This window comes from Aegilops tauschii, chromosome 5 (genome assembly GCF_002575655.3).
Source record: "Aegilops tauschii subsp. strangulata cultivar AL8/78 chromosome 5, Aet v6.0, whole genome shotgun sequence".
NCBI lineage: Eukaryota > Viridiplantae > Streptophyta > Magnoliopsida > Poales > Poaceae > Aegilops > Aegilops tauschii.
The window spans coordinates 254,213,346-254,223,337 of NC_053039.3; positions in this window are offsets into that span (position 1 = coordinate 254,213,346).

The following is a 9,992-nucleotide window of genomic DNA, read 5'->3' on the forward strand; positions in this document are numbered from 1 at the left end:
TTCTAATCTGTTGTTTGAAACTATTGACATACTTGTGCAGGATAGATATATTGATATGCAGTTTGTGCACTGGTTATAGGTGCAATTACACTTCGATATTTTTAGCCAGAGAACGAATAATTCAAGCAGGTACGGACCATGTTAGTAGTCCTTGCACACCATGTTGCATTTTGTGTTTTTTGGTGCTTACATCATTTAGTGTTTTATAATCTGAACTACTTTGGATCATTAGCTGGTTTTCAAAGTGCATGTAGCTTCACATTTCTCAAGTTATGTTGATTTCCGGAGTGCAAGTGCCTTCGTATTTTTAAGTTAAATGTTCGCCCCTAGTAACTTGAATTCGTGGATCCGCCACTGCACACAAATCATACACGCAGGCCAGTACCAATTAAATGCAATGCAGGGACTTACGCTAGCTCGTTGTGCAGGCTCATTGCAGCTCTGCTTGCGCTTGGGATGTTCCATGTACAAGTCCATGTTACCACTTGCTTGGATGTGCAGGCCTTGTGCTCCTTACATCCCCCTTTGCATTTTTGACACGAAAAATGGTTGATCAAATAAGAGGAATCGACCTTGTTGTTGTACCGGAGGACAGATACTTACAAGGTTATACGGGTGTGCAGGATGTGTACCAGATCCCGTAGAGTCATCATGCTTCGCTAAAAATGGTTTTGCTTGTTTCAGATGATATCTCCAGAAGAAATAAGAGTTAAAGTCAGAGTTGCATAGGCGTGTAAGCTAATAGAGCAGTGAAAGGATATCCAAACATCGTCGGAACAGTGCACAAGGGAGTGATGTGTGAATACCTAGTTCGGGCCGGCGTTTGGGCATGCTCGCCTAGCTAGAGTGCGGTTCACTTCAGAGCCGTTGAGGGTGATGCGCTGGCGTTGGCTGGCCGCGCACGGATGTAGATCTTGAGTGGCAGCGGAGCGCTACGATGCGGTGGACGAGACTGTTGGTGAAGCCCCAACGGCCTCGGGGGCAGAGGTGCGACGATGTGCTCGGTGAAGTAACCCCAGTGAGGTGGGAAACGACATCAGTGAAGCGCACCTGATGCGGTGGAAGTCGGTGTCTATGAGGCACGTCGGTTGCGGCGGCCGACGTTGTCGATGGACCACCCGGTGCGGTGGACGAGGGCGTAGATGAGGTAGCTTCGGTGCGGTGGTGAAGCGCGACCGTCGTCTTTGTCGTCGTCGTCCGGCACAGAGGTGGGGAAAGAGACGAGACGAGGGGCGATTCGAACTTTGCTTGGGTTGGCGGCGAATTAGGGATTTGAGCATTCTGGGCGCTGAAGGGGAAGGTGGAGAAGGGAGATTTTGCAGGGCTGGAATTGGGCCCGCCAGATATTTCAATCCGAAACGTGGAAGCGCGAACTTATTTTGTCGTCGTTATTTTTTGGGGGGCGGGGGGGGGGGGGAGGGAGGGGGTGGGTAGCTGGGTGCTAAGCGTCCGTACGACACACGCGACCACCACGACACGACCCTGGTCTGCCTGGTGCGCCTACATTTGAGAATGCAAATGAATCTTCTTTCATTTGCGAACGAATCTGTATGTATTACCATGCCCGTGTTTTCCTTGTAAATAATTAGTCATTTGAAACGAGATACTATAAATTAATTAATGAGGAGTTATTTGAAAAAAATCGAAACGGTATCCACGCTAACGTAGATTAGAGTGTGCGTCACATAATTAGTTATTTGAATTAGAGTGTGTGTCACATAGCGATCTCCAATTCTAACGTGGATTTCGCATTTCACGGTATCCAAGCTATTTTTTTAATACAAATTCATATGTATATGATGAACACTATGGTAGTGAGAAAACTTTGGATGGATTCAAACATATGACCTACAAAATAGCACAACAATCGAGTCAATGTCAACTTTTCCAAACCTAGTATGGCACGAATTCGAAATAATTACCCATATGCATGGTCCTCAGTTCAAATCTTACAATGTACACCGAATTGAAACATCGATATTAAGTCTTGTACTATCTACATTCAAATGTTGTTTTTAGCCCCACCCCTCCCCTCGGCACACACACTACATACTTCATGTATCGGTCAATCTTCCTCTCCTAACCACCTTAGGAAGCTATCGGTTTCCGACACACGTTCATTCTTTCTCTCCATGTTTCGATCTCTAACTCTCGCAACTACACAACCCCCTTTTTCCACTATGTTACCAAATGTATTTACCTCACACACCCACCATTGCACCCCATGCCGAGCTCTCTCTCTCTCTCCCACCCTCTCTCGCTACATACATGCATTGCCTATCTAGCCCCCCAACCTCTCGTGTGCACGCACGCATGTTGTCTATCTAGGTCACTCCCTCGAGACTGTCTCACTCTTTCTTCCGCACGGCGGGCCACACTCGCTCAATCTCGCTCCCTTTATCTGAGTCTCGATTAACCTCGTTTTCTTTCACACACAAATGATATATTTCCCTGTTCGGGCCTCGATCGACACACTCTATACTCTCTCACGCAGATTGTCTATCTTGGTCAGTCCATCCAAGACACCCCACTCTTTCAACCTCATGGCGGGCCACGCTCGCTCAATCTCTCTCTCTCTCTTTCTCTCTCTCTCTCTCTCTCTCTCTCTGTGTGTGTGTGTGTGTGTGTGTCTCGATTGACCTCGCTCTTTCTTGGACACAAACGATATATCTCCATGTTTGAGCCCAATTTGACATATTCATATTGTATACTCTCTCACGCACATTGTCTATCTAGGTCACTCTCTCCAACCCGTCTCACTCTTTCGATTGCACGATGACCCACACTCGCTCAATCTCTCTCCCTTTATATATGTAATCGATTGACCTTGCTTCCTCCCACGCACAAAATATATCTACATGTCTGTGACTGGATCATCTCTCAAGCTCTATCTTACAGCCCTCACCCTTCCCAAAAGCTCAATCGGACAATATCTCTCCAGAGCATATATATCCTTTCAATGAATGTCGGACCACACTCACTTTGTCTCTCTATCTATATGTGTCTCGATTGACCTCACTTTCTCACGCCGCATCTTCCACACATTGAAGCTACCTCTCCATCGCTCGCAAAGCCGGAGCTATTTACATTGTGAGGGGGACTCCAACCTTGGATTAATTTGTGTAGGCCTTTATTCCGGTGGGTTTAGATTATATTTTCGTAGCATTTGGCCCACAACTACTCCAAATACCGTTGCAACCCCCGCACCTCCCCCAATTGATTTCCCTCTGGCTCGGTCATCGCTCTCTTGCACGTCCTTTCTCGCCTTCAACGTCGCACCATGGTATTATTGCAAAAAAATCTATTATTCTCTTTAATTATTACAAATAAGCTACAAAACTACACGCCGATAGTCCACCTGAAATGGAACAAATTTCGACCCACAAATTAAAGTGCTACAAACTACACACCGAGGGGCCCATCTGTCATAAAACAAATTTGGACCCATATATAAATTAAATATTAAAGGACGAGGATCGAACATGCGACCAGGGCCTTCAAGCTGCACGTCAATAGGCAACGTACATAGAACAACAATGTTTGTTGTACCCCCCTTTGTTCATATAATATTTTTATATTACCACAACCTATTTAATGGATAACATGTAATATTATTTTTAGTACATTAGTGGGACGACTCGTTAGCACGTACTATTCGCCTTCACTTACTGGTGGGTTCCATGTGTGCTCTCTCTCTCCTCCCCTTCTGCGTTTAGACACATGGGCAAACACGAAGAACTCGTGGGCGATGTTGCCGTTGACCATATCTGGACGCGTTCACAAGTTACAGCACCAGTTTCACGTACTAGTAGTACTAATCAATGTGTACGTGCAACGCACGTTAATTTGGAAGTATATTAAGTGCATGCGGATATTAAGTAGGATATTATTTGCGTGTTATTATGTGATTAGCACTATTTTTGGCATGAAATTAACTACATGCTAAACATGTTGAGCGCTCGACATTGAAGCAGTCTAGGTTGGATGAGAAGGAATACATGTGGCTTGATGACGTTTTATATTTAATTTGATACGGCTCTAGCAGAACATTCAATCGATCAAACCATAGATTTCATTCAGTCTGACTCCGACTTTACATTCATACGACGATCGATCTAAAATAAACGGAAATAATAAACGTTCGGATTTTAAGCATGGCAATCCGAACGTTTTTCATGGCAAATTTAGATTACACGATGGCGGCAGGGGCGTCTTGCGGTGGGAAGCGGCTCCTCTGCCTTGCTCTGTGTGTCGTCGGGCCACTGACCGACGGCGACGGCAACAGCGACGTCTTGCGCCGTTGTTGGCGTACTCCTGGACGTTGGCCCTAGCTTCAAGGAAGGCCACAATGCTCTAGACTTTGGTCTCCAGGAGCGAGTCAACTGGCGGGAGGAGGCGACTGGCGTTGGTGCAAGGAAGCGGTCGACGGCGGCCATCCATGCTGCTGAGGGGGGCACTGGCACCCCCGCGGGGACAGGCACTGCCAACGGCGTGACGGAGACATTCATGTGCACGGGCACCGGCACGGGTGTGCACGTCCGTGCACGCGCAGGCGTAGGTGCTGGCAGGTGCACGGGCACCGGCACGGGCGCGCGCGTCAGTGCACGCGCAGGCCCATGCGCCAGCAGGTGCACGGGCGCGTGAAAGTCGGCGGGGACCTCGTGGAACCCCGTGGCATCAAGCTCGGTGGCAATGTGCGGCTCCCAGCCCATCAATGCCATGGGGATGGGCGCTGGCACAGTCGGGGCGACGGGAGTCGGAACGGGAGCGGGGACAGGCGCGGCGTCTTCCCCCAAGGCCGGTTCAAGCTCGTCCCAAAGCGCCTTATGTTCTTGAGACTCCGGCTGGGTGTCTTCCTCAGGAAACTGGAAGACTAAGGGCAGACCATCGTGATGCGGCATGGCGTACGGTTAGGTCAGGCTGGTTGGAGGTCGAAGATAGGAGAATCACAGAGGAAGAGAGAAGATTGTAGCGATGCCGGGTAGTGCGGGGTTGATTTTAAACTGCGGCACCGGCGACATTAAAAGTGGGAGCAGTTGGGACGAAGGTGCGCGGCGGAGCCTGGTCAAAGGGCCCACCTCCCGGTGAGCCTGTGCAGCAGTCTGCTCGCACGCCTCCCTGTCAGCCGGCGCAGTGGTCTGCTTGCACGCCTCCCGTCGACTCACACGCTTGCTCGGACGGCACCTGCCAATGAGAAGCAGGACTCGTGGCGGCACGTAAACGCCCATGGTTTCAATAGTGAAAGCGTTCGCCTTAACGTGACGGTCTTTGTTCCAAAATACCTTGGCTCTTCATTTGTGCAACTTCTCATAAGCATCTTGTCTCAAATTGAAGAAAAAATTTACGTAGAAATATTTGTGCCATATCACGTGACCAGGCTCAGTTTCATGAATTTCTGGTCACTTTTGGATTTTCTAAAATTTAAAATCCAGGATTCAAAACAATATCATAACCTGCATCATGCAATAAATTTTCAAGCGATACATCTTTCCTGTTGTATTTCTTAAGAAAGGATTTGGTCAAACATTTTGCTTAGTTAGACTTTAGACAAGTTATATATGCAGAGTAAAAGGATAATCCCTTCGTACCAGTGCATTGCCTGATATATTAACTCAAGTACTAGGCACGCACAAACAGGCTCAATTCTGTGCTCATCCTGGTGTAGTACTCCTATTAGTACTAGGCAATGCAGTTGACGGGTGACCTTGGGTAGCGGCGACCGAGGGAATTGAACCGTGCTAGGCACGGTAGGTAACGTTGTCTAGTTACTAAAGCATCCCTCCATTGTTCATCGGTAGTCATTATGGACCGGGGACATGAGGGGAATTTCCTAGGGCTGGAATTCTGGCCGCCAGATATTTCGACTCGAAATGCGGAGGCTCGACTGGTTGGGGTTGGCTAATGTGCGTACCACGCACGCCACCAGAAGGACATGAGCCTGTTTTTTTAGGATCAACACGAGCCAAGGTCTGGCTGGTACACCGTTGGGTCCTACCATTCGAAATACGAAAGGAATCTTTTAAATTGCCGAACGAATCTATGTGTATTACAATGCCCGTATTTTCCTTGCAAATAGTAATCTCAACGTGGTAATTGATTTATGACGAGTTCTTGAATTAGAGTGAGTTTGTGATATAGTGATCTCAACGTGGATTCCACATTCCATGGTATCCCTAGTAAGTTTTTTATTGCAAATTCAAATTTAAAAGATGAACGGTATGGTGGTGAGAAAACTTTGTATGTATCAAGCATATGACCACACACACACACGAACACAACAACAATCCAATAAGTATAGTGCATCTATTTTTCCAAACCTTGCATGTATGACACGAATTCAAAAATACTCCTTCTGATCCTAAATATTAGTCTTTTAGATATTTCAACAAGTGACTGCATACGGAGCAAAATGAGTGAATCTACACTCTAAAATATGTCTATATACATCCGTATGTGGCAGTCCATTTGAAATCTCTAAAAAGACTAATATTTAGGAACGAAGGGAGTAAAATGTAAGACATGCATGGTCCTCAATTCAATATTTAAAATGAACGGGAAACTGAAACATGAATATTAAGTCTAGTACTACAGTACATGCAAATGTTGTGTTTAGGCGGAGCTATGTAGATTGTCGGGGGTTAACCCCTCGACCTTAGATAAACTTGTGAAGCTCTGTTTAGGATTGTTTAGATTATATTTGTCCCCACCCTCCCAAACACCGATTGGTTGTGCACCCCCCTCCTCCCCAGGAGAATATCATGTGCCCCCACACCTTAGATGCTATATGCCGATACGAGTTGCTTGGAGCTTGTAGATTTGAGTTATAGCAGCTCATAGGATGTCTTAATATTTTTACAGGAAACGTTAATGAGTTTGAGAATTGCACACAATTTGTACAAAAACTACTCAGATGCCCTTGGATCCCATATCCAACGACCTCGAAGCTTGTATCACCGTAGCATCTAAGATGAAGGAGGACCTCATATTCTCCTGTATGTAAGAATATCATGTGCTACCACACATTAGATGCTTTGGTGATACAAGCTCTTCGGAGCCGTTGGATTTGTGATCCAACAACTCCTCGGTGGTTCGAATGTTTTTTTGCAGAAAAGCCCCCAAAGAGTTCGGCCACTGCTTACAAGCACAAAGACTGCTCAGATGCCATTGGATCTCAGATCAAACGACCTCGAAGCTCGTATCATCGTAGCATCCAAGTTGCGAGAGCAGTTGATGTTTTCTCGCACGGGAGAATATGAGGTGCTCCCGCACCGTAGATTCTATGGTGATACGATTTCACGGAGGTCTAAGGGCTCACAGTAGGAGGTTTGAATGCTTTTGCAATATACGCCTGAGAGAGTTTGGGAATTGCACAGAAAGTACAAGTACTACGCATGTGGCATCTGATCATAGACCTTACGACCTAGATGCTTGTATCACCGTAGCGGATAATTAAGCTACGGGGAGCCGTTGGATCCAAGATGCAGCGGCACACACGAGGCCTGAATGTTTCATTTGCAAAAAAAACCTTGGAGAGTTTGGAAATTGCGCATAATTACAAAGACTACTCCCAAGCCATTGGATCTCAGTTCCGACGATGTAAAAACTCATACCACCATAGCATCTAAGCTGCGGAGTGGATGTGATATTCTATGTCGCTGTCATTTTTGTTCGTAAACTTGCAAAATACTTGTAACTCGTGCCGTTACTTGTCTAACCGCGCAAAGTGTTTGTTCAAAATAACCATCCTACACTGAAATATCGGAACAACACACGGGGGTCCCACTTGTCATTGATCAAATTTGGACCTAAAACTAACAAATCTGAAAGACGAGATTCAAACTGGCAACCTGGACTACAAAGCGTAAGTCGATAGCCTGAAACAACAATGGTTGTTGGCTTTGTCCCATAACTTGATTTTATACAGTATTATGTTGAGTAGAGTAGAGGGAGTGCCTCGTCAACACGCGCATGACCGTTGACTCACTTACTGGTGGGTCCCAGGTCTGCGATCTCTCTCTCCTCTCCATCGTCTAACCTTTAGACACACGGGCACACACGAAGAGCGGCGCTAGCTTGCCGTGGTGTTATCATAACTAAAAAAGCTTGGAAAATAGAAGAATCGCCTAGAACAAGAGACGTTGTGGCTGGTCGAGACGGAGCTAACCACACCTATCCTCCGTGCCACGTTAGCATGATGAAGCTGTGTGGCTAGTGGGGTGTTTTCGACCGACTGGCTGGGTCCCGAGGTCGAACCATAGGTACTGCGTCTGATACAGTATATTTTTACACGCACATTTTTCCTCCATGCCGAGACGTGGCACACCCTACTGCGCGGTTTCGGGGTCCTCCCGGGTGGCGCACGCATATATTCTTCCTTGCCGAGACGTGGGACGCCCTACCGCGCGTTTTCTAGGTCCTCCTTGGTCGTAGCGCCGAAGCAAGTAGATGAGTCGTCAAATCACGAAAGACCACCTTTCCCGCCGAGTTCATCAATGAAGCACGGTGGCTAGCTAGTTGGGCTAGTGCGACCGATTAGCTAGGCCATCGCCACATTTGTTTTTTCACCCCTTTTTTTACTCCTTGCCGGTAGGTAAATTTAAATATCCACCGCGGCGTTGCTCTGGTGTTTGGGTGCGGCAGGCATGGCAAGAATTTTTATTTTTTGATTGACGGGAGCAGGTGCGGTAGGATTTTTAATTTTTTGACAAACGGGAGCAGGCGCAGCTGAGGGAGTCCTGGACTAAGGGGTCCTCAGGCGTCCGGCCTGTTAGCCATGGGCCGGACTGATGGGCTGTGAAGATACGAAGACCGAAGACTGCACCCGTGTCCGGATGGGACTCTCCTTGGCGTGGAAGGCAAGCTTGGTGACCGGATATGTAGATTCGTTTCTTTGTAACCGACCTTGTGTAACCCTAGATCCTCCCGGTGTCTATATAAACCGGAGGACTTAGTCCGGAAAGGGATATACTCATTACCATAGTCATACAGGCTAGACTTCTAGGGTTTAGCCATCACGATCTCGCGGTAGATCAACTCTTGTAATACTCATATTCATCAAGATCAACCAAGCAGGAAGTAGGGTATTACCTCCATAGAGAGGGCCCGAACCTGGGTAAACATCGTGTCCCCTGTCTCCTGTTACCATCGACCTTAGACGCACAGCTCGGGACCCCCTACCCGAGATCCGCCGGTTTTGACACCGACATTGGTGCTTTCATTGAGAGTTCCACTGTGCCTTCGACGACAAGGATCGATGACTCTCCTCGTCCTTAAAGACAATATCACCGTCGGAGGAGAACTGGCCTCAGGCCAAACCCTCCGGCTGGGCGGCTTTACCATGACCTCCCGTTCGGCCGCTAAGCCGACGATGACCTCTCGGGCCATCAAAAATCCCCTTCGTATCGACCCCAAACACTCCAAGCAGATGGATTCGGCGGAGTTTTCGTCTTTAAACGAGCTCCTCGATCGCATCGCCTCCCTGGGAATCGCCACAGATTACGATCGGATCGGGCTTAAACCCGACCAAAGAGAAATCAAATCTCCACCGGTCACCCACCAGATAGTGGTAGTCGAGGAGCAAGATGGCGAATCTTCCCCTATACTGAAGACGGACTATGTCCGGGTCGCCAACCCTGCAGAGCCGGACACCCACCAGCAAAAGGAGGTGACCAACCTTCCGAACATAGAATCGGACGGCGGGCACAGGCAACCAGAAGATACTCCGGAGCCCAGACTCTTTAGTCTGGAAAACCTTCTGACTCCGGATCATCGAACGGGTCAGGGTCCGAATCCAATTCCACCCACCCACCCAGACATATGCGCTCTCATGAGCATACAACAGCAGTCTCAGGAAACGGTCACCACTTCTGGGCCAGATTCCTCCTTCTCAAGGACAAGGTTAAAGATTGTCGTGACGAGGATGCGATATTTGCATTCTGCAACAATTGCACGAACGAAGGAATCCTCAACGCCATTAATCGCCACTGTATAAT